Source organism: Equus caballus, chromosome 5 (assembly GCF_041296265.1).
Source record: "Equus caballus isolate H_3958 breed thoroughbred chromosome 5, TB-T2T, whole genome shotgun sequence".
Classification (NCBI taxonomy): Eukaryota; Metazoa; Chordata; class Mammalia; order Perissodactyla; family Equidae; genus Equus; species Equus caballus.
Window position 1 is genome coordinate 13,057,563 of NC_091688.1, and position 25,837 is coordinate 13,083,399.

Sequence of the window (25,837 nt, forward strand, 5' to 3'; positions counted from 1 at the left end):
GAATTAGACTCTGACAGGCAGTTTCTAGAGAAAGTAAAAGAGAAAGTTGAGGCAGTGAGTTAAGGGGACTGACCAGAGAATGGTTAAAGAGATGCCATCTGGGACACAAATGAGACAAAAACAGATGCAAGTTATCTGCATACCTGGTTAAACTGAGGTCCCTACCGATACTTGAGACACTCCAATAGGACAGTGAAAGAAAAACATGAAACCACAACTGAAAAAGCAAAACAAAACCTCAGTCAAATTGGGAGTGACTGGCTAATGTCCACATCTGCATTTCCCACAACATCTGATACATTGAGGCTCTTTTCAGTCAGCAAGTGTCTCATACCTGACTCCCAGAATGAGTCAGGGGGTGAAGGTGTGGTGCAGAGCAGCCTCATGACTCCAGGAAAGCCACCACTTGGAGCCAGCTTTACAGCTATGGAGCTCGTGGCCTTGGCCAGTGATGGGTGCCAAGGCTTTGACCTCTTCCTTCTGGTGAGCTGCGTGGCATGCCAGATGCAGAGCAGCAGGCGCCAGTCAGTATTCCATTTATCAGGAAGGACTGCGCCAGGAAAACATGGTCTGAGGGCCAGAGACAATTAGCCTGGCACAGGCGCCATAAGCTACCAGTGCCAATCCTGGAACTGTTGCTCTTCCCTCAGTCTTAGATGTGAAAGTTTGGGCACAATGCAGGTTTCCTACAGGCTCAAGGAACCCTGTGAATGAGCCCCAACAAAAGGGCTCCTTTAAATGTCACCTACCTGGCTGCCTGCAAACCTGCCCCCTGCCTCCACCTCTGCTGCCGAGAGCTGGAGAAGTAGCGCATTCCGTCAAGAGGAAGAAAACCTCCATCCTTCTTTCTCAGCCCTGGGCTGGCAGAGGCCGCCCCAACTTCACCTCTCTTCCCCCCTCCCATTTTATTGACGCCCCTGAACCCAGAATAAGTGGGGTGGCAGATGGATGCTGCTGTGACTTCTGACCCCACATGCGCAGACATTGGTGATTCACACACCTCCTAAATGAAATAAAGGGCTGTAGCATGCTCTGAGTGTTCTCTGAGCCCCCGGGGCCAACGGGACATAAATTCCCCAGAGGTGTGGTAGACCTTGGTGGCCCCAGAATAAGGCTGCGTGGATGTGCCTCTCAGCTCCACCATCTGCTGGCCGTGTGAACGTTGGCAAGTTATCCTGTATCTCCTTTACTTCGTCTATAAGATGGGAATAATGATGCAATCCACCTCACAGAGTCATTACAAGGGTAAAATTAGATTAAAAACCTACAAAGGGGGCCTGCCTGCTGGCGAAGTGGGTACGTTCTTGAGCTCTTCTTTGGTGGCCAGGGGGTTCGCAGGTTCAGATCCCTGGTGCAGACCTACACACGGCTTATCAAGCTATGCTGTGGCAGCCGTCCCACATACAAAATAAAGGAAGATTCGCACAGATGTTAGCTCAGGGCTAATCTTCCTCACCAAAAATAAAATGAAAAAAAAAAACCTGCAAAGTACTTGGTATTTAGCAAATGCTCAATAAATGGTAACTGTTATCATTTCCCTGGAAATACTGTAAAGCGTCTAGGAAGTTTTCTGCAGAAGACATCAGAAAGGGATTGATGATCCATTGCTGCTGTGAAATCCACAGCTCCTCCTTAACTGTTAATTCAGTGCCCCACTGAGCCATGAGATCAGGAGAAAATAGAGAAACTATATCACATGATTACATAGGAAAAAGGAATGGGTTAAGTTAAGAACATCAGAATTAGAAACTTCAAGAAAATATAGCCCAGTGCTTCTCACACAGGAGTACTTGTAGCCCCAAGGACAATGCAGGATGCCACAGGATAAGCATTAATTTTATTATATAAGCAATTTTAAAATGTATTTTAATTTTAAACAAATGCTGTATTATTGACTATTATGGAATAAAATTCAAATTTGTATTAATTTCTACAGTGAAGAATGAGACTTCAAAGAAATTTCATGCTTTCAATGGGACAGAGCACGCCTTCACCTACACACAGCCTGCACTCCCAGAAGTCGCTGCCTGCCATCTGGTGGAAATGTTTGAGAACCCATTCTGAACAGGAGCAGACATTCAGACACATAACTGATGAGCTGGAAAAAGGCCATCCCTGCAGGTGAGGCAGTGTCCACGCCAGGGGCCAAGGCCCTCGGGCACATACAGCTCTTTCATTTACAGACCCAGCACTACAAGCTCTCTAAGGCTGTATGAAAATCTTCTATTATACAAGACAGTCTGGGGGACCCAGGAGTCCAGGGACTTTCTCGGTTCACCTGGGCAGGGAGTGTTTATTCTCCAGTGAAGAGAGGTCTTCAGGCTCCTTACAGAAACACACCCCAATATTTTAGCATCAAGATGCTCTTCCTGCTGTATAACACATGGGTGACAAACTCTCATTTGAACTCTTGAATAGGGGAAAACAGTCATCGTGCCCCTCAGCAGCCTGCTCCTTTCCAGGTTCCATCATCCCAATCCTAGTAGGTTTCCTTATAAAATTTCCTTCCCGCAATCATTTTGCGTGGCAGCAAAGGCCCAGGGAAAAAGAAATAGGAATTTAAACCTGGATTCAGTTTTAACTGTGTCATTTCCCAGCCATGAGACTTGGGGGAAAAAAATGACAATCTCTATGAGCCCCAGTCTCTTCATCTTTAAAATGAGTCTAAAAATACCTCGCAGGCTGCAGCATAGATGAAAAGAAATGCTATATGGAAAAACACCAAAGTGTCTGTTAAATAGAGGAGTGGGTTTTCAATCAATCTTTGCCTTTCCCTCTTCCAGGCTCCTTACATTTCGTTAAAGGTGTGACAAGCTGAATGTACCCAAAGCTCAGGGTCTGGTAGCAGATAGTGGTGAAGAGGCAGGCTTTGCAGTCAGAATTGGAGTGACTCCCAGTCCCTCCACTGACCAGCTGTGAGTCCTCAGGCAAGGTGCTAAACCTCTCAGGCCGAGGGTTCTCATTTATTAAATGACTGTATAACAATAGATATCATCACAAGGTTGTTGTAGGATAAATGAGATAATGTATTATTCATGGCATGTGGTAGCTGCTCACTTAACATTCGATGAAGAGATGAATGCATGGTCAAGGAAAAGCACTTAGCACAGTGCCCACACACAGTAAGCATTCAGCAAATGGTGTTGTCAACTTTGTTGTTGGAAAGAGCAGAGCAGAAGAAGCACTTTCTGGGCTATTCAGGGGATCTGTTCTTACTTAGCTTTTATCATAGCAATTGATATTTAATTTTTATCTCAGCTGGGTTTTTTTATCATTGGCATAGAATCTAAAATGAGGTGATTGTTTTTATTTTTATTCTGCCCTCTCTCACATCAAAATAATCCATTGTGGCTTGAGGAGTGACATCAGCAACATGGCACAGTGAGCAGTTTTCTTTGACTCTCCCCCTTCGAACTACAGCTAAATGGACATTCGTTGATCAACAGAGGATACTCACACAGCACCTCAGGCTGCCAGAGAGACCCATGCTGCTCTACGTCAGAAGATAGATGGACTACCCCAGGGAGGAGGTGGAGATAAGTGAGAACTCTGGGGCCCCCAGACAGCCTAGTACCTGTGAGTGACTCTCTCCCAGTTGACATGCTCATAGCACTGCCATGGCCCCAAGGGTGGGCATGCACATTTATACGACTGTGGAAACAGGTCACCACAGCCCTAAGCCCACCATGATTGCTCTGTGGACCAGTGGGAAAATCTACGGTCCCACAGCAGCCCCAGGGAGTCTCCACTTGGCCCTAGTGGAGAGGCCCCGCCCACTAGGCACAAAGGCTGGAGCAGAAGTGGCTGGGCTGGGTTAGCTACCCACCAGCTGCGTTACCCACCCATAGCTCCGCTGCAGCCCTGAGGGGTCAAGTGAGATCCAGTGGGACCACATGAGCAGGCTGTGACAATCTGGAGCCCCAGCATGATTGCTTCTTGGTCCAGTGGGAAAATCCACAATCTCACAGCAGCCCCAGGGAGAGTGTTGGCTCGGCCCTATTGAGAGGTCCCGCCCACCAAGCACAAAGGCTGGGCAACCTAGGAGCAGATGAAGCACAGCTGGGCAAGCTAACCACTGGCTACATTAGATGCCCATAGCTCTGCTGCAGCCCAGAGGGGGCAAGTGAGATCCAGAGGGACCAGATGGCGGCAGAGCTGTGAGTCTGGGCAAACAAGCTTCCGGCTGCCATGAAAGCCCACAACACTGCTACAGTCCCTAAGGAGGGAGTGTGTCTAGGCAGGTCTGTGGGAGCAGGCAGCAGCACCCCAAAGTCCCCATGTGATTGTGCCCACAGTTTACAGGAGACACCAACGGACAACTGAAATCCCAAGGAGTGTCCCAGGCTCAGTCAGGAACAGCTGACAGGGATCCTGGGGGGTGCAGATTACACAGCTCCTGCCCCCTCCCCCCACTGGCAGCAAGTGGAAGCAGTAGCCAAACTCTATCTCTATGCAGAGGCACAAATCCACACCATCAAGCAGTATGAAAAAATATATTAAATCTCCAGAACAGAAAGAAAATGACGACTACCCAGAAAACAATCCCAAAGACACAGAAATCTATAACCTAAATGACAAAGAATTCCAAATAGCTATCATTAAAAAAACTCAATGAGTTAAAAGAGAATACAGATAGACAACTCAACGAGTTCGGGAGCTACAGCACAAAAGAGGTTAATACTATAAAGAAGAACCAATCAGAAATCTCAGAGATGAAAAACACAATAGAGGAGACTAAGAAAAATATGGACTCCATGAATAGTAGGGCTGATAATATGGAGGACAGAATTAGCAGTCTGGAGGATAGGAATATAGAAATGCTTCAGATAGAGGAGGAGAGAGAACTAAGACTAAAAGAAATGAAAAAACTCTCCGAGAAATATCTGACTCAATTAGGAAATGCAACATAAGGATTATTGATATCCCAGAGGGAGAAGAGAAGGAGAATGGAGCAGAAAGCTTATTCAAAGAAATGACAGCTGAGAACTTCCCAAACCTGGGGAGGAAGCTGGAAATCCATGTGACAAAAACCAATACATCCCCAAACTTTATCAATGTAAAAAGACCAACCCATATATAAAAAGACCAAAGGCATATAGCAGTGAAGTTGGCAAAAGTCAACAACAAAGATAAAATATTAAGGGCAGAAAGACAGAAGAAAATAACCTACAAAGGAACCCCTATCAGGCTGTCAGCAGATTTTGCAGCAGAAATCTTACAGGCTAGGAGAGAGTGGAACAATATACTCAAAATTCTGAAAGACAAAATCTTTCAGCCAAGAATACTCTATCCAGCGGAAATATCCTTCAAACATGATGGAGAAATAAAAACTTTCCCAGATAAACAAAAGTTAAGGGAGTTCATCACCATAAGACCCCCCTACAATAAATCCTCAGGAAGGCCCTAATACCTAAAAAAAAGAAAAGAAAAGAAAGGGGTTACAAAACCCTAAGCAAGGACATAAGTAGAAAGACAAAATCAGAAAATTGCAGCTCTCCATCAGAACAGGTTAGCAAATGCTTAAGTATAACATTAAAGATAAAGGGAAGGGCAACACCAAGAATAAATATAATCTTGTCATTTTAACCACAAATTCAGGACACAAGGAGAAAAAAAGATGTGATGATAACAACTTAGAAGGGGAAGAGGAAATGGATGGAACCAGTTTAGTCTAAGGAAATAAGAGGCTATCAGAAAATGGACTGTCTCATCTAGGAGAAGTTTTATACAAACCACATGGTAACCACTAAACAAATAATTAGAACAGAGACACAAATTACAAATAAGGAGGAAACTAAGAAAACCAACATAGAAAACTACCTAACTGAATTGGTAGTGCAAAATACATGGGACGATAAACAAAGGAAATGCAGGAGAACCGGAAAATGAGCAATAAAATGGAAGCATTAGGCCCTCACATTTCAATAGTAACTCTAAATGTAAATGGATTGAATTCTCCAATCAAAAGACACAGAGTGGCAGGATGGATTGAAAAACAAGACCCAACAATGTGCTGACTCCAGGAAACACACTTCAGCCCCAAAGACAAACACAGACTCAGAGTGAAGGGATGGAAGACGATACTCCAAGCTAATAGTGAACATAAGAAAGCAGATGTCACCATACTTATATCAGACAAAGTAGACTTCAAGCCAAAACAGATAAAGAGAGACAAAGAGGAGCAGTATATAATGATAAAAGGGACGCTCCACCAACAAGACATAACACTTATAAATATATACGCACCCAACACAGGAGCACCAAAGCACGTAAAGCAACTATTAACAAAACTAGAAGGAGATAGCAACAATAATACAATAATAGGAGGGGACCTCACTCACTCTAACACCAATGGATAGATCATCCAGATAGAAAGTCAACAAGGAAATTGTAGAATTAAATGAAAAACTAGACCAGGTGGACTTAATAGATATATACAGAACACTCCATCCAAAAATAGCAGGTTATACATTCTTCTCAAGTGTTCATGGAACATTCTCAAGGATAGACCATATGCTGGGAAACAAAGCAAGCCTCAATAAATTTACGAGGACTGAAATAATATCAAGCATCTTTTCTGACCATAATGCTATGAAACTAGAAATCAATTACAAGAATAAAGCTGGGAGAGGGGCAAAGATGTGAAGATTAAACAACATGCTACTGAACAACCAATGGATCATTGAAAAAATCAAAGAAGAAATCAAGTATTATCTGGAGACAAATGAAAATGGAAACACAACATACCAACTCATTTGGGATACAGCAAAAGCAGTCCTAAGAGAGAAATTCATTGCAATACAGGCTCACCTCAATAAACCAGAAAAATCCCAAATAAGCAATCTCAAACTACACCTAAAAGAATTAGAAAAACAAGAATAAACAAAGCCCAAAGTCAGTAGAAGGAGGGAAATAATAAAAATTAGAGCAGAAATAAACGAAATTGAAACAAAAAAGGCAGTAGAAAGGATCAATGAAACAAAGAGCTGGTTCTTCGAGAAAATAAACAAAATTGACAAACCCTTAGCCAGGCTTATGAAGAAAAAAAGAGAGAAGAGTTGAATAAATAAAATCAGAAATGAAAGAGGAGAAATTACAACTGATACCACAGAAATACAAAAGATTATAAGAGAATACTATGAAAAACTATATGCCAATGAATTGGACAACCTAGAAGAAACGGATAAATTCTTACTCTTACAACCTCCAAAAATCGAATCAAGAAGAAATGGAGAATCTGAATAGACCAATCACAAGTAAAGAGATTGAAACAGTAATCAAAAATCTCCCCAAAAATAAAAGTCCAGGACCAGACAGCTTCTCTGGAGAATTTTGCCAAACATTCAAAGAGGATTTAATACCTATCCTTCTCAAACTATTCCAGAAAATTGAGGAAGATGGAGCACTCCCTAACACATTCTATGAGGCCAACATCACCATGATCCCAAAACCAGACAAGGACAACAAAAAGAAGGAAAACTACAGGCCAATATCACTGATGAGCATGGATGCCAAAATCCTCAACAAAATATTGGCATACTGAATACAGCAATACATTAAAAAGATCACACACCATGATCAAGTGGAATTTATACCAGGGACACAGGGATGGTTCAACATCCACAAGTCAATCAATGTGATACACCTCATTAACAAAATGAGAAACCAAAAACCACATGATCATCTCAATAGATGCAGAGAAAGCATTCAACAAGAACCAACATCTACTTATGATTAAAACTCTCAATAAAATGGGGATAAAAGGAAAGTACCTCAACATAATAAAGGCCATATATGACAAACCCACAGCCAACATCATACTCAATGGGGAAAAACTGAAAGCCATCCCTCTGAGAACAGGAACAAGACAAGGGTGCCCACTCTCCCCACTCTTATTCAACACAGTACTGGAGGTTTTGGCCAGAGCAATTAGACAAGAAAAAGAAATAAAAGGAATCAAAATAGGCAACGAAGAAGTAAAACTCTCAGTGTTTGCAGACAACATGATCTTATATATAGAAAACCCTAAAAAATCCATTGGAAAGCTACTAGAAGTAATCAACAATTACAGCAAATTTGGAGGATACAAAATCAACTTACATAAATTGGTAGCATTTCTATACTCTAATAATGAACTAACAGAAAGAGAACCCAAGAACACAATCCCATTCACAATTGCAACAAAAAGAATAAAATATCTTGGAATAAATTTAACCAAGGAAGTAAAAGACCTATGCAATGAAAACTACAAGATTTTTCTGAAAGAAATTGATGACAACATAAAGAGATGGAAAGACATTCCGTGCACGCGGATTGGAAGAATAAACATAGTTAAAATGTCCATACTATCTAAAGCAATCTACAGATTCACTGCAATCCCAATCGAAATCCCAATGACATTCTTCACAGAAATAGAACAAAGAATCCTAAAATTCATATGGGGCAACAAAAGACCCAGAATTGCTAAAGCAATCCTGAGAAAAAAGAACAAAGCTAGACGCATCACAATCCTGACTTCAAAATTTACTACAAAGCTACAGTAATCAAAACAGCATGGTACTGGTACAAAAACAGGCACAAAGATCAATGGAACCCAACTGAAAGCCCAGAAATAAAACCACACATCTCTTGGCAGTTAATCTTCGACAAAGGAGCTGAGAATATGCAATGAAGAAAGGAAAATCTCTTTAACAAACGGTGTTGGGAAAACTGGACAGCCACATGCAAAAGAATGAAAACAGACCATTCTTTTACACCATTCACAAGAATAAACTCAAAATGGATCAAAGACTTAAAGTTAAGACCTGAAACCATAAGACTTCTAGAAGAAAATATAGGCAGTATACTCTTTGACATCAGTCATAAAAGGATCTTTCCGGACACCATATCTTCTCAGACAAGGGAAACAATGGAAAGAATAAACAAATAGGATTTCATCAGACTAAAGAGCTTCTACAAAGCAATGGAAAACAGGATTGAAACAAAAACACAACCCACCAACTGGGAAAAAATATTTGCAAATCATACATCCAACAAAGGGTTAATCACCTTAATATATAAAGAACTCACACAACTCAACAACAAAAAATCAAACAAGCTGATCAAAAAATGGGCAGGGGATATCAACAGATATTTCTCCAAAGAAGATATACAGGGGCCAGCCCTGTGGCCGAGTGGTTAAGTTTGCACGCTCTGCTTCAGTGGCCCAGGGTTTCACCAGTTTGGATTCTGGGCACGGACACGGCACTGCTCATCAAGGGAGGCTGAGGTGGCATCCCACATGCCACAACTAGAAAGACCTACAACTAAAAAATGTGCAACTATGCACCGGGGGGCTTTGGGGAGAAAAAGGAAAAAATTTTTTTTAGTTTAAAAAAAGAAGATATACAGGGGGCCGGCCCGGTGGCGCAGCGGTTAAGTTCGCACGTTCCGCTTCTCGGTGGCCCGGGGTTCGCTGGTTCGGATCCCAGGTGCGGACATGGCACTGCTTGGCAGCCATGCTGTGGTAGGCGTCCCACGTATAAACTAGAGGAAGATGGGCACGGATGTTAGCTCAGAGCCAGGCTTCCTCAGCAAAAAGAGGAGGACTGGCAGTAGTTAGCTGAGGGCTAATCTTCCTCCAAAAAAAAACAAAAACAAAAACAAAAAAAGAAGATATACAGATGGCCAACAGGCACATGAAAAGATGTTCATCATCACTGATCATCAGGGAAATGCAAATCAAAACTACACTAAGATTTCACCTTACACCTGTTAGAATGGCTAAAATAACCCAGATAAAAAATAACAAATGTTGGAGAGGTTGTGGAGAAAAAGGAACCCTCATACACTGCTGGTGGGAATGCAAACTGGTGCAGCCACTATGGAAAACAGCATGGAGATTTATCAAAAAATTAAAAATAGAAATACCATACGACCTAGCTATCCCACTACTGGGTATCTATCCAAAGAACTTGAAATCAGCAATTCAAAGAGACTGATGCACCCCTATGTTCACTGCAACATTATTCACAATAGTCAAGATGTGGAAGCAACCTAAGTGCCCATCAACTGATGATTGGATAAAGAAGATATGGTGTGTATATATATATATATATACAATGGAATACTACCTAGCCATAAAAAAGGATAAACTCGTCCCATTAACAACAACATGGATGAACCTTGAAGGTATTATGTTAAGTGAAATAAGCCAGATAGAGAAAGACAAACTTTGTATGATTCCACTCATATATGGAAGATAAGAAAATACATGGACAAAGAGAACGGATTAGTGGTTATCAGGGGAAAGGGGGGTAGGAGGTGGGCACAAAGGGTGAAGTGGTGCACCTACGACACGACTGACAAATAATAGTGTACAACTGAAATTTCACAAGGTTGTAAACTATCATAACCTCAATAAAAAAATAAATAAAAATAAAATTAATTTAAAAAAATAATAGTAATCCACTGCATTCACAGCTTGTCATCCCCAGAGACGCCCATCCTTGGCTCATTATTTTCACTACCCAGTGTCATCAGTAGAGAGTTTGTCCATTTGGGGAGTAATTAGAAGTGAGACCAGAAAGGGTAAGAGATTTCACCAAGCTCACACAGTGTCAATATCAGTGATCAAACAGAGGAAAAGCAATCACAGGACTTCTAGTCAAAGCTTTCTTCAGAAAAGGACACTGGTTAGTAATAGCCTGGTGATAGATTTAACACAAAAATGCAATTATTTAAAAATCCGTTCCATGCAAATACAACGATTACAATCTTCAAAGCTACCAGCCAGTGTAAATAGGTTCATTCAACCTGATATATATAAAGAGAGCGAGAGAATCACAAAATAAGAACTCAAAGATTAATTTCTGTATTTTCCCCTTGTCCCATTTGTCAGTCAATAAAGGTGCACAGCACTTCGCTGCTCCGATTCTCTGCCCACTGTTCCATGTACAGAAACAGCCCGTGTGTGTGCACAGCATGAGTGCATGCACGTATTTTAGTGGCCCTCACAGCCCTATTCTCTCAATCTGGAATAAGTGACTGCAGATAGAGCAAAGATCCCCAGGAGTGCCATTCTAATGCTGAATTTAGCACATCAGGGCCATTCCCATAGGAGCCAAAAACACAAAGTTCAAATTTCAATTTCTGGAGGACATTGAAGGGCACAACAAGATGATGGAGAAGTTTCTTTTCTAAGCACAAATATCTGCAGCCATCACAAAGGAGATGGACAAAGTTCATCATTTTCTGGGAGCATCCCATAGATGAATGCTATAGATTCTCTGCATGCTGAGTAAGTACATATCTCAACATTGCTTCTGTGACATAGTTTCCGTACAAGCTTCCCAAGAATATTTCCTATTTCACTAAGGATGCAATATTTTGTATGCCCCATGACATTATGCCACTATGACACCACGTCCTAGTGCTGGTCTAAATGTCATTCATTGAATGAATGATGTCACTAAACTAATCTGACTGGGGTATATTGTCTTACCCCTGGAGAGAAAAATATTATTTTCTTCATTCAACAAATAATATTTTAGACAAATTTTGTCATTGTTCATTATAATAAAAGTGTTTTCTCCTGTATGAGCTGACTCTCCATGGCTCCTCTAATAAAGCTTATAAGCCCCTGGACTATGCAGAAGAAACCCAAAAAGACCCTGCTCCTCTTTAATAACCCAGGAATGGGTGAGAAACCGAGTACTTCACTCATCATGTATCTATCGGTGCCTACTATGTGCCAAGCATTGCTTTAGGTGTTACATGCAGGCCACACTAAGTGACCAAGGTGAGCTTCTTCCTTGTCCCCTTGGAGCCAACTGCCTAATAGAGATGCAAACAAGGTAACGGGCATTTCCAATGATCAGTGCTGGAAGAGGATGCCAGTGAAAAACAGATGAAACACACAGCAAAGGTGCCAGACCTAGTCAGAGAACCTTCCCAGCAGAAAGAGATCTCAAGTAAGAATTGAAGGGTGCGAGAGCATCAGCCTGGAAGGAGGGGAAGGAGAGCAAGAGAGAATTTGTATGTTCCCGGCAGAGAGAGGGATACAGAAGGGCTCCAGGGTGAAGGAGGGCGTGTGCATTCATCACATCGTCAATGGGTTTATGTTCAGTGCGGTTGGAGCCTAGAGCGCAAAAGGAAGTTGCTATAGACTGAATGTTTGTGTCACTCCAAAATTCCTATGTCGAAACCTAATCCCCAAGTTGATGGTATTTGGAGGTGGGACCTTCCGGAGGTGATTAGGCCCTGAGGGTTGAACCCTCATGACTGAGATTAGTTTCTTTTAAAAAGAGACCTCAGATGAAAGATTTGTATACTGAAAACTATAAGACATTCAAGAAAGAAATGGAAGAAGACACAAATAAATGGAAAAATATTCCATGCTCATGGATTGGAAAAATTAATATTGTTAAAATGTCCACACTACTCAAAGCAATCTATAGATTCAACGCAATCCCTGTCAAAACTTCAATGGCATTTTTCACAGAAATAGAACAAATAACCCTAAAATTTGTATGGAACCACAACAGATCCTAAATAGCCAAAGCAATCTTGAGAAAGAAAAACAAAGCTGGAGGCATCACACTTCCTGATTTCAAACTATATTACAAAGTTATAGTAATCAAAACAGTAGGGTATTGGCATAAAAACAGACACAGAGATCAATGGAACAGAATAAGAGTCCAGAAATAAATTCACACATATGTGGTCAATTAATTTATGACAAAGGAGCCAAGAATATACAATGGGGAAAGGACACACTCTTCAATAAATGGTGTTGGGAAAACTGGACAGCCACATGCAAAAGAAACTGGACCACTATCTTACACCATACACAAAAATCAACTCAAAATGGATTAAAGACTTAAAAATAAGACCTGAAACCATAAATCCCTTAGGAAAAAATATAGGAAGTAAGCCCCTTGATATTGGTCTTAACAATGATTTTTTTGGATTGATACCAAAAACAAAAATAAACAAGTGATACAACATCAAACTAAAAAGCTTCTGCACAGCAAAGAAAACCATCAAAAAAATGAAAAGACAACCTGCACAATGGGAGAAAATATTTGTAAATCACATATCTGATAAGGGGTTAATATCCAAAAATATAAAGAACTCATGCAACTCAATAGAAAAAAAAATCTGATTAAAAACTAGGCAGAGTTTCTGAATTTTTCCAAAGATATAGAGATGGCCAATAGTTACATGAAAAGGTCCTCGACATCACTAATCATCAGGAAAATGTAAATCAAAACCACAAGGAGATATCACCTCACACCTGTTAGTAGGGCTATTATCAAAAAGTCAAGAAATAACAAGTGTTGGCGAGGATGTGAAGAAAAGGGAACCTCGTGCACTGTTGGTGGGAATGTAAGTTGGTGCAGCCACTATGGAAAACATGATGGAGGTTCTTCAAAAAATTAAAAATGGAACTACCAGGGGCTGGCCCCGTGGCCGAGTGGTTAAGTTCGCGCGCTCCGCTGCAGGCGGCCCAGTGTTTCGTCGGTTCGAATCCTGGGCGCGGACATGGCACTGCTCGTCAGACCACGCTGAGGCAGCGTCCCACATGCCACAACTAGAAGAACCCACAACGAAGAATACACAACTATGTACCGGGGGGCTTTGGGGAGAAAAAGGAAAAAATAAAATCTTTAAAAAAAAAAAAAAAAAAGGGAACTACCATATGATGCAGCAACTCCACTTCTGAGTATTTATTCAAAGAAAACCAAATCACTATCTCAAAAAGATATCTTCACCCCCATGTTCACTGTGGCATTATTTACTATAGCCAAGACATGAAAACAACCTAAGCATCCTCTGACGGATGAATGGATAAAGAAAATGTGATAGATACACACACAATGGAATATTATTCAACCATAAAAAGAAGGAAACCCTGTCATTTGCCACTACATGGGAGGACCTTGAGTGCATTGTGCTAAGTGAAATAAGTAACACAGGGAAATACAAATACTGTATCATTTCATTTATATGTGGAATCTAAAAAAAAACAACTCACAGGTACAGAGAACAGATTGGTGGTTACCAGAGGTAAGGAGTGGAGGGTGGGTGAAATGGGTGAAGGTGGTCAAAAGGTACAAACTTCCAGTTATAAAATAAATAAGTCCTGGCGATGTAATGGACAGCATGGTGACTACAGTTAACAAGACTGTATCGCATATTTGAAAGCTGCTAAGAGAGTAGATCTTAAAAGTTTTCATCACAAAAAACATTTGTATCTATGTGTGGTGATGGAACATATTGTGCTAAGCATTTCAGGATATATGCATATGTCAAACCATCATGTACACCTAAAACTAATGCAATGCTATATGTCAGTTATATGTCCATTAAAAAAAAAAAAAGAAACTCAACAACAAAAAATCAAACAACCTGATCGAAAAATGGGCAGGGGACATGAACAAACATTTCGCCAAAGAAGATATACGGATGGCCAATAGGGACATGAAAAGGTGTTCATCATCGCTGATCATCAGGGAAATGCAAATCAAAACTACACTAAGATTTCACCTTACACCTGTTAGAATGGCTAAAATAACCCAGATAAAAAATAACAAATGTTGGAGAGGTTGTGGAGAAAAAGGAACCCTCATACACTGCTGGTGGGAATGCAAACTGGTGCAGCCACTATGGAAAACAGTATGGAGATTCCTCAAAAAACTAAAACTGGAACTACCATATGATCCAGCCATCCCACTACTGGGTATCTATCCAAAGAACTTGAAATCAGCAATTCAAAGAGACTGATGCACCCCTATGTTCATTGCAGCATTATTCACAATAGTCAAGACGTGGAAGCAACCTAAGTGCCCATCAGCTGATGATTGAAAAAGAAGATATGGTATATACATATACAATGGAATACTACACAGCCGTAAAAAGGAATAAAATCATCCCATTCACAACAACACTGTTGCATCTTGAGGGAATTATGTTAAGCGAAATAAGCCAGATAAAGAAAGACAATCTTTGTATGACTCCACTCACATGTGGAAGTTAAACATGTAGACAAAGAGAACAGATTAGTGGCTACCAGGGGATAGGGTGGGGTGGGGGGTGGGCACAAAGGGTGAAGTGGTGCACCTACAACACGACTGACAAACAAAAATGTACAACTGAAATTTCACAAGGTTGTAAACTATCATAAACTCAATAAAAAAAATTCTTTTAAATAGGAAAAAAAAAAGAGAGACCTTAGAGAGCTTCCTTGCCCCTTCTGCCATGTGAAGTGGCAGTGAGAAGATGACTCTGTCTCTGAACCAGGAAGCAGGTCCTCGCCAGACATCGAGTCTGCCAGCGCGTTGATCTTGGACATCCCAGTCTCCAGGACTGTGAGAAATGTTTCCTTTGCCTATAAGCCACCCAGCCTATGTTATTCTCTTATAGCGGCTCAAACATACTAAGACAGAAGTGCTGAGCACTGATGCTGAAGACACTGTCCTAGCTGCCTCACCCGGCCAAGAAGAGCAGAGTGCAGCCCAGCTCTCCCCAATATCTAGATCATGTGCACACACTTATGGTGAGCACGTGCTATTTCAGCCTGCCCAGCATCCTAACCTCTGGCTTCTGGTAATAAATCATCAGTTTTCCTTTGATGAACTTCCCTGCCCCCTCTCAGTTTATATAGCATGTGTGGGACTGACCCCATCCCTTGATCTAAGAATGGACACAAAATTCATACCTGGATAGTAAGAGTTTTGCAGCTCCTTGGCCATAGTGATTAATTCAGTGGCTAGTGTATGTCCAGGGACATGTCTAAGAAGCATGTGCCCAGAACTTATGCTTGAACTACTAGGAAAGAAGCGTGCTTTCCATTAGGGTTCACTGAGATGACAGAACACCGACCTGGAGCTGCAGGCAGCCATCTGTCCTCCAGTCCTTCAGTCAATAATAGTTGACTGAATAACTATTACATGGCTCATGCTTTTGTAGGCATTAGGGATACAGAAATAAAAGACATGATTCTGTCCTTTAGGCTTTCACCATCAACTGTAGAGGTAAATAAAGTAAACTAATCACTTTAATAACACGTGATCAACGTTACATAGATTATTATTTGTGCAGGAAGGCGCAGCCAACTCAGGCAAGGCTTCCCGGGGAAGAAAACACTCATTGAACTTGTTGGATAATTAGGACTTAATCGGGTCAATTTGGGCATGGGGGTGGTTCCAGAAGAGGAATCAGTAAGCACAAAGTCTTGGAGAGGGGGTTCAGCTGGGCAAGTTCTGGTGACCCACCATATTCAATCAGACTGGAAGATAATCCCCATTCAGGAAGGTAAGTGAAAGGAAGCCAGATGGCCAAGCTGGGACTAAGTCACGGAGGCCTTGGATTCTTACTGACGGAGCTTCTGAAAGATCAAAGCAGGTGAGTGACTCCATCAAGCTGGCATTTCAGAAAACCACACAAGTCCCATTGTAGAGAATGGCTTGGGGACCCCCAGACTGCAGGCAGCGTGAGCCTTATGGGGCAGTTGCCATCATCCTCCTTTTTGAAGTCAATGCAAGCCAAAGGAAAGCACTGGTAGAGGGGAAAAGGTGAGCAGGGGGTGGGTGTCAGAATCAGGAGAGAGTGATGAAGCAGAAAAAATGGGATTTGGAGGTTGATTGGATTTACGCAGCTCTGGCCTAGTGATGGTAGATGGTAATGTCCCTGAACAAGACTGAAATGCATTTTACTGGAAGAAGCAGATGTTGTGAGGCAAGGTAAGCTCAGGCTGGGCCACGGTGAGTGGAGTTGGCTGCTGGACAGTCTACTGGAGGTGTCTCAGGCAATGGAGATGAGTCAGGAGCTCCTGAGAGACGTCTGCAGGGACTCACATTTGCAGTGGGTAGTACTCATTTGTTTATATGTTGCTTCTTTCCTGAAGATTTGTACATGCTTTGATCAGCACACAAATCATAATTAAAACCATGGATATGGATGAGATTGTCAAGGAAGAGCACGGACTTCAAAGTAAGAAAATAATAGTTCAAGGTAAAAGGCAGAGAAAGAGAAGTTTGTGAAGACTGAGAAGGCAGAGTCAAAACAGCATCCAGGAAGTGAAGGGAGGAGTGAGGTAAAGAGAACAAACACAATAAGAGATCAAGCTATATAAGAACTTGAGAGCATCCACTGGATTACATAGGGCTGGTGGGATGCTCAGAAAAGGATAGGACAGTAAAGAGGGACCATGAGTGTTTGTTCATTGGCTGGCTGGTTGGTTGGTATAAATGGGGGACATTCAAATGCGTTTTTACCTATGGTGGAAAGCCACTGTAGGGGAGAGACTGAAGAGATGGAGGAATAAAGGAAATGAGGGATGGACGTGGTTCCCCAGGAGGCCAAGGGTCATGGAGCTCATAGCCAGAGAGAAGAGATTACTCAGGCGTCAGGAAGCACACGTCTGCCACTGCGGAGCAAGGAGGCAGGAAGGGATATATGAATGCCCACAGGGATATTTTGTGAGCTAGGCTAGGCAAGGCCGATGGGAAAAACGTATGCGTACTAATTATGTTAAAGAAATTGATTTTACCCTTCATTCTATTAAAACATGCTAATGAGACTCCCACAATTTCCAAAGCTAAAAATGACTGAGCTGATGGTGATGAGTTTCAGGAAGCTAACGATGCACAGCACAGTCATCAGTGGTGGCTATTTGCTTTTTTTTTTTTTTTTTGGTAATTTCTATTCTGTTTGAAACCACAACCTGGCTTTTTTTTTGACTCAGTTTAATTTCTTTCAAGCTGCAGCCTATGAATAACACCTATTTCAAGCAATTTCATTTTCCTTCGTGTCAGGCTCTTGTGTCTTTTCCCCTCAACAATCAACAGCAGTTGGAAAGGTATTTGTTCCAATCTGTAACCATTTGAAAACCAGAACACGGATATTTAACATGAGTCTGTGTGGAATTGCTAGCTTTAAGACATCTTTCTCAGAAGCAGCCTTTCCTCCTACTAGTATCATATTGTATGTGGGCCCATCCAGGAGGACCCTTCAAGTTTCTGTTACAGAAACTCACAATCTGATGAAGTCTGGTTGGTGAGATGTGAGGTCCCTTTCATAAATAAAGCACCTGTTTCCATATTGGATGGGGAGCACACTCAATGCTGTGTGAAAAGCTGTTCAGCAGGGGAAAAACTCACAGAGGGTGAGGAATCCATGACTGAAGAGGTTATCCTTTCCAACCCATTCATTTTATAGCACATAAACTGAAGCCCAGGGTGCCATATGGTTAATTGGGATCAGGGCCAGGACTCAAATCCAGGTCTCCTGCCACCCACCCACTATTCTTTCCTCCTCTCAGAACATCTGTTTTTCCTGCAGGGCAGCAAATGACACAGGGCCAGGGACCTCGTCCATCTTGTCACTTACGTATCCCCAGCATAAGGGTGACCATCAAAAATATGTGTCAGTAAGTTGACCACACTCAGGGTGGATCACAGTTCGTCATTTGTGAGGTTTCACGCAGAGCTGAACATCAGAGCTAAAGGTCTCCACAGAAAAGGAAAAAAATCACCAACCCATAAACACATGCTTTATGAACTCTGAAAATTCCAGAAACTCCAGACAGGACTTCCAGGCTGGAAACCTTGGGAACAGCAGCTGTAGAGCCACCTCCTGCTAATGGATCCCTGCCAGGGTTTCGTTTGTCATTGGCTTGGCAGGCACCATGCCCCTAGTCATCTGTACAGCTGGAGAACAGAGGTTTCCACTTGCCTCTAAGTCGGCTTTAACCAGCTTGAATCCTCCTTAAAATATTTAACAGGCTCTCTCCTCTCCCCTAAACGCTAAACCCGCTAAGCCTCCTTTCATCTTCCCATAATCACACCTGCCTAAAATCTTGATGTAAATTGAAATTACACGTCCTTTAGCACCTTAGCGACACGTTCCATCCCACAGGGACAGCCCCTGCCAGAGTGCAGGCACTTCGAGGAGTTAGGGTTTGAAAGTGGCATTAACCACTGTCGAAGTTTGTTTTTCAAACAAGACCCTGTGAGGTTCTTCATTTTGCTGAAAACCATGTGCTGGCTTGACGCTTTACTAATCTGGTTGAGAATAAATGCTTCTCAAATGAATCTGCTGGAAAGGTCTCTAGCGGGAACTGTATTCCCTCTTAGTATTCTTCAGTTTGGGTTTGATTTGGGTTAACTGGTTAATGGTAAAATAAGTACTTACATCTTTTGCCCCTAAATCAGGAGTTGCTGCTGCTGCTGCTGCCGCTGCTCTATCCCATCATGACAGCCTGCTGTTACTCACAACTGGCAGACGCTGTAAACTGCGCTGCCACGTCAGCCGCCCAGAATCTTTCTGCTTCAGCAACAGTTTCCCAACGGAATGATTTTGTATGTAGAGCCTGAGGCTGGAAACATGATCTGACCTCCATAATGAGAAGGTCTGAGTACAAGAGGCCACTACCTGAGATCACAGAAAGAAACCACGCAAACCCCTTGTGTGTTTAAATCAGAGTTCCAAGGAGAATCTAAATATTATGTTAGCTTTCTAAACAATCATGACAGCAAGTTAATAACTGGCAGAAAAAAATCAGGATTAGAAGGTGAAAAAGTAAAATTTAGAGACTCTTAACATTATAGGATTTTAGGTCATTAAAAAAGTATGGGCTTAAGCTGGAAAAAAATTACAATCTTGGAGTGGCAAAAAATGAAAAAGTGAGTGCTCATGATAGAGAAATGGTTGAATAGATTGAGACATTTATGTTGTGGAATATTAGGATATCTAATAAAAAATAATAAGTTAGAGCTATACCAGTTGACTTGGAGGGGTTTCTATGGCATATTACTGAGTGAAAAAGGATAATATTATCCCATATGCTATTATATATGCATATATGTGATTATATATAAGTAGTTTGCATCTATATAGATAAAAGTATACAAAAGATATATATCTGGTGGGATTCCAGGTAACTTTTATTTTATTCTCTACACAGTTAAGCGCTGCCTAACGACGATTCAGTCAACAACAGACTGCATATATGACGGTGGTCCTACAAGATCAGTACCATATAGCCTAGGTGTGTAATAGGTTAAATCATCTGGCTTTATGTATGTACACTCTGTGATGTTCACACAATGACAAAATCCCCTAATGATTCATTTCTCAGAACGTATCCCCCTCATTATGTGACGCATGACTGTAATTTCATGTATACTTCAATTTTTTCAAGAAAAAACTTTTTTTTTTTTTTTTGGTGAGGAAGATGTCCCTGAGCTAACATCTGTTGCCAATCTTCCACTTTTTGCTTGAGGAAGACTGTTGCTGAGCTAACATCTGTGCCCATCTTCCTCTACTTTGTATGTGGGACGCTACCACAGTTTGGTTTGATGAGTTGTGTGTAGGTCCACGCCCAGGACCTGAACCCATGAACCCTGGGCCGCTGAAGTGGAGCATGTGAACTAAACCACTACACCACTGGGCTGGCCCTCCCAAAATTTATTTATGTAATCAGAAGAAACAATAAAGCTGTTTCTATTATGTAAAAATTATTGACAAGTGGTAGCTCGCCTGGACTCTTGTGCTTCTGAGTTCCTCTGCTGAATCTTAAACAGATCCGGTTTTTTTCCTCTCTGTGTTCCAAATACACTCAAGAATTCTAAAGAGGTTCTTGTGCTTATCTGGAACAGACAGGCCAGGCCAAAGAGAAATGTAAAACCCTTTTCTAGCCCAGACCTCACACTGCCCGCCTGTCCTTTGAGATTGATGTCAGAAGTGGGTCACATCTTCACGCCCTTCCATGATGTGTGGTGCAGGGGGAGGGCCCCACAGCACAGGCACACAGAGGGATATTGCTGACAGTGCTGTTCAAGCCATACTGTCTCAGATGATGCCTCTAGGGGTAACTCAGAAATCACTCGGGAAAATGCCAATTGAGGAAAAGAAGAAGGGAGTTGGAATTCACCAACCAATCCCTGTATTTCAGCAACAGAGCCAGGAGCTGGGAAATAAGCTCTTATTGATCAATCACCAAATAATCAACACATTTTACGTAATTAGAACACAAGAAAGGCCACTATGTGTTCACAGCCACATTTTCTGAATTAAAATGAAGGGAGGTATATGAATGTACTCGGACATTACATTATCTTAATTTTATGGACATCAACACAGAGGTTATTTCAATTGGAGTAATCGTAGAAAATTCAAGGTATCCCATCATCATAAAGGCTGTGTAGGAAGTAGATATGTGATGAAACAGAAGGCATATCTTGTTTGTATTTATCCATTACCCTGGTGTGGGGGAAGCTCTCAATTTTAAACTTAAATGGGGAAAAGGCCTGAGTTAGGTAAAATGTCTGAATTATAGAACTGTTTTAAAAATAGCTTTTTAAAAAGAAACATTGCTCTTTTACTTTCAATTGTAAAAATAATCCACAGTAGAGTCCAAAAAAATTTTTATCCTAAAAGAATCTTTAATTCAATCTATCATTTTACATAGAAATAATTACAGATTCAGTAGGACTGAAGCTCACACAGTAGGACCTTAGAACTTCTGACTCTCAGAGGTCATCCCACAACATTGTGCTGTAAATATTAAGAACAGACCCCAACCTGACTTGTCATAACTAGAGAAGACACTCATAATTATCACATTCTTGCTTTGTATGCATAGAGCACCTCCTCAGATTTATTCATAGTTAGCTATGACCTGCATGTGCCATCTTGTCTTACAATTAGTTTATTCTCCTTTATCTTGTTAATAATCACTCAATTAGATGAAATGAAGAATACAAACAGACATCCATAAAACCAGAATGTAGACAAATGCCAAATCTGTGATGGCAGCCATAGGTGCCACAAGAGATCAGGAGAGGGAGATAAATCTCAGGTAATTCTGAGGGTGAGAAAAGAAATCAATGAAAAAAGAGTTAGGAAAGAATATTAACAATACAAAGTTCCTTTTTGGAGAAGTTTTCTACTGTTCAGGTTATTATTGACAATATTGGGCCTTAGTTTACACAAGACTCATGACCCTGATCCGAAGACAATCCAGCAGTCTCATTTTCCACACATTCCACTCACTTAAAAGCAGACACATTTGAAAAGTGTGCAAAAAACCTACACTCATATATTCATAAACTTGCATTTTCCTTGGCTCAGACATCTCGGGTAAATTGAGGAAGTTACAGACTTGTCTGTATGTAACTAAACAACTGACCACGAAGTGGAAAATGCAGTGACTGCTGAGCTCACAGACACATACATTTTGGGTCTTGTAGGCACATTCTTCCCAGCTTTGTCAGCAGACTGGAGGTACCAGCTCAGGCTTCGCTGTACCAAAACCAGTGGCAGGAAACAGGTATAAATGTCTCTCCTTGAAATAATTCTAAGCTCCATCCCTTAAACTAAGTTACTTCTATAAGACAGACCAAAAATCTCTTGTTTACCCACCATGAGACTGAGTCCGGTGATGAGAGAACATCTGGAACTCCCCAGGAGAGATTATGCAAAAGGTTCTGAGCATAGGCAACTTACCTCAGCGGTTCCGTGCGTGGTCTCTGGATCCACACTGCCAGGCTGGGGTCCTGCCTCCACTACTCCCTAGCTTCACTGACATCGGGCAATTCACTGAATCTCTCTGGGCCTCAGTTTCCTTATCTGTAAGATGGGGTTGATAGCAACTACCCCGAATAATTGGATCGCTACAGGTAAAGAACTTAGAAAAGCGCTGCAGTCTGTGCTTCATACCTCCAGCCTAATAATCAGCCTTATTCTATAGCCTTATTACTACTGCTACTATTGTTTACCATTTGTTGAGCACTTACAATGTGCCAGGCTTTGGGCTAAGTGTCTTTCATATATAATTTCATGTAATCCACACAGCAGCCTTATGGAGTAGCTCCTGTTATCCCCTTTCTCTCTCTTTTTTTTTTTTTCTTTAATTTTGCTCATTTTAAACTTTATTTTTGTTTTTATTATTGATTTGTGGAAGTTCTAGTTCTGGATGTGAGTCCTTTGTCAGATATATGTATTGGGAATATTTTCTCCCAGTCTATGGCTTGACTTTTCATTTATTAACTGTCTTTTGATAAGCAAAAAATTTTAATTTCGATAAAGTCCAATTTATCAATTGTTTTGCTGTTTTACCTGGTGTTGGGGATCTGGACATGAACTAGGCAGACCAGGAGGAACCGCCTTTATGAAACCCACATGCTAGCGAGGGAGACAGACAGGCAAACAGAAATAAACCCATCCGGTAATATCAGATGGTGGTGAGTACGATAAAGACGATGAGAAAGAGTCAGAGGACAGAGAGCGTCAGGGTGGAGGTGGGAGGATATTTCAGGTAGAGGAGTCAGGGAATATTCCCCTGAGAAGGGAGATGAATCCAGTGAGGGTGTCCCATGGCAAGATCTGGAGGAAAGTGTGGAAGGCAGGGTGAACTGTAAGTGCCAGGGTCCCCAGGCAGGAACGAGTTCAGCCTGTTGGAGGAGGAAGCCGGTCAGAGGGAGCAGAGGGAGCTGGTTCCGAGACAGAAAAACGTAAAAAAGCCTCTCAAAGATTAGGAAAGGGGATTGACCAGGGAAAAGAGGCAGCGCTGCCAGGAAGCACTGGGAGTCCACGTGAATCTGTGTCCATAAAATTAAGACCAATATCATCTAGCCACTTTCTGAGACTTGGTGCTTGGGGCCAGGCATGAACAGGTGAGTACAGTGTTACCAGGTCCGGGGCTTTGCCAGGGGAGAGCAGCAGAGGGAGAGAGAGCAAGGGAGTTGAGCCAGGGCCATGGACTCATGTTGGTGTAGGGAACGCTGTGTCTCAGTGAAAATGTGTAGGGATGATGGACTGGTGGACCTGGTGAGGTCAAAAAACGATTGGAGTTGGCGTTCTAGAGGGACTGAGCTGGAAGTGAGGAGCAAGCGGTCAGAGTGGGATGCTGGAAACACACATTTCTGAGTTGGGGCAAGTACTAGTAAGGACAAGCTCCAGGGTATTACCGTAAGAGTGGGCAGCTAAGGTGGGAGAAAGGACTGTTGGAAATAAAGAAGTTAAGGATCCAAGAGGCCAGAATATCACTTGGATCACCTAGGCCAGTAGTGTCAAACCTGGTGACATACTAGAATGACCTGGGGAGCTCTTAAAAAATACACAGGTCTTGGGCCCGCCCTGTGGTCGAGTGGTTAAGTTCGTGCGCTCTGATTTGGCAGCCTGGGGTTTCACCAGTATGGATCCTGGGCCTGGACATGGCACGGCTCCTCAAGCCATGCTGAGGTGTCATCCCACATAGCACAGCCAGAAGGACCTACAACTGGAATATACAACTACATACTGGGGGGCTTTGGGGAGAAGAAGAAGAAAAAAAGAAGATTGGCAACAGATGTTAGCTCAGGTGCCAATCTTTGGGGAAAAAAAAATACACAGGCCTCCAACCCCCAAAGCTTCTGGCTCAAGTGGTTGGGAGGCAGGGGGTGTAGTCCCTGGGCTTTTTCAAAAAGTTTCCCAAATAATTTTAAAGTGCAGCCGGGGTTGGGACCAACTGATCTAAGTGAACCAACCACCAAGAGTGAGGGAAGAAGTGGTGGGGAAGAAGGTGAGAGTGAGCCAGTGGGGCTCAAAGCATCCCTGGATGAGGACGAGTGACCACAGGTTGGCAGAGGACCACAGCATGGGAGGTTTATGGAGATTCAATGGCCTGTGCTTCAAAGCTGGGGTGCAGAGGGTGGCTAGGGAGGAGCAATGGCCTGGGAGTGGCCATGAGGAACAAAGCAGACACCTACCCCACCGTCAGGCCCTGGGACACTTGAGGGGTGTCCCCATGTCCCCAGGAGTGAATCAGGTATCAGTAAGAGCAAAAAGGTGAGGGGGACACTCAGAGAAGAGGCCAAGGACATAGGGGGAAGGGCTTGGGGCTCAAGTGGGTGGGAGATAACATCAAATGAGATGTACAGAGCTGTGTGGCGAAAGAGGATCCGGGGGTCTTGGATTGAAGTGATGACAAGGGAAGACATGATGGAATTAGTACCGAGGACTTTCAGGGGAAGATGGGTAACCAATTGTATTTGGAGCCTCCCTTTCGCATTTCATTTAGACTCTTGAGCAGTGTATTAGTTTCCTAGGGCTGCCATAAAAATTGCCAGAAATTTGGTGGCTTAAAACAGCAGGAATTTATTTCTCACAGTTCTGGAGGCTGGAAGTCTGAAATCAAGGTGTCGGCAGGACCACATTCCCTCTGAAGGCTCCAGGGGAGAATCCTTCCTGACTGTTGGTAGGTTCTGGTGGTTCCCACAATCCTTGGCACTCCTTGGCTTATAGATGCATCACTCCAGTATCTTCTTCCGTCTTCACATGGCCAGATCTTCCCTGTGTGCATCCAAATCTCTCTCTACTTAAAGGACCCCAGTCACTGGATGAGGGCCACCCTAATCCAATATGACCTCATCTTAACTTGATTACATCTACAAAGACCCTATTTTCAAATGAGGTCACATTCACAGGTATCAAGGGCTAGAATTTCAACATGTCTTCTGGGGGGACACAATCCAATGCACAACAGGCAGTTCCTGGAGGTGATGTGACAGCTGGGAACAGTGTTCTTACCCAAAGAACAAAGGCTCTTCGGGCTGCTGTTAAATCTGCTGAGAGCTTGTCATGGCAGAACAGGGCTGCTCTGGGCCTCCCTTATGGACCTCAGTGCCCGCGCAGAGCAAAGGGTGGTCTCACCAGGCACACAGGCAGCTTGGTGGGCCATCCTCAACCCCGCCCCAGTAGGAAAACAATCTGATTCAGGGAAAAGCCATCCTCATAGTTGGTAAACAATTCAAAGTTTGTGTTCGTGGCAGGCCAGCAGTATCTTTGAACACACGTGTATAGCATATATTTG

At 42.4% G+C, this 25,837-nt stretch overlaps 1 protein-coding gene across 4 annotated transcripts in view; it reads right to left on the reverse strand.

Moving 5' to 3' along the window:
• Window positions 1–19,299, reverse strand: part of SEC16B (SEC16 homolog B, endoplasmic reticulum export factor) — a 70,732-nt gene extending 51,433 nt beyond the window's left edge. For 3 of the 4 annotated variants that reach the window (XM_070267755.1, XM_070267748.1, XM_014739530.3), the window contains exon 1: window positions 19,177–19,299. The gene's annotated coding sequence lies outside the window, so the exon portion shown is untranslated. The remainder of the gene's footprint in view (window positions 1–19,176) is intronic. The other variant, XM_070267752.1, reaches the window with a different exon arrangement.
• Window positions 19,300–25,837: the final 6,538 nt, after the last annotated feature.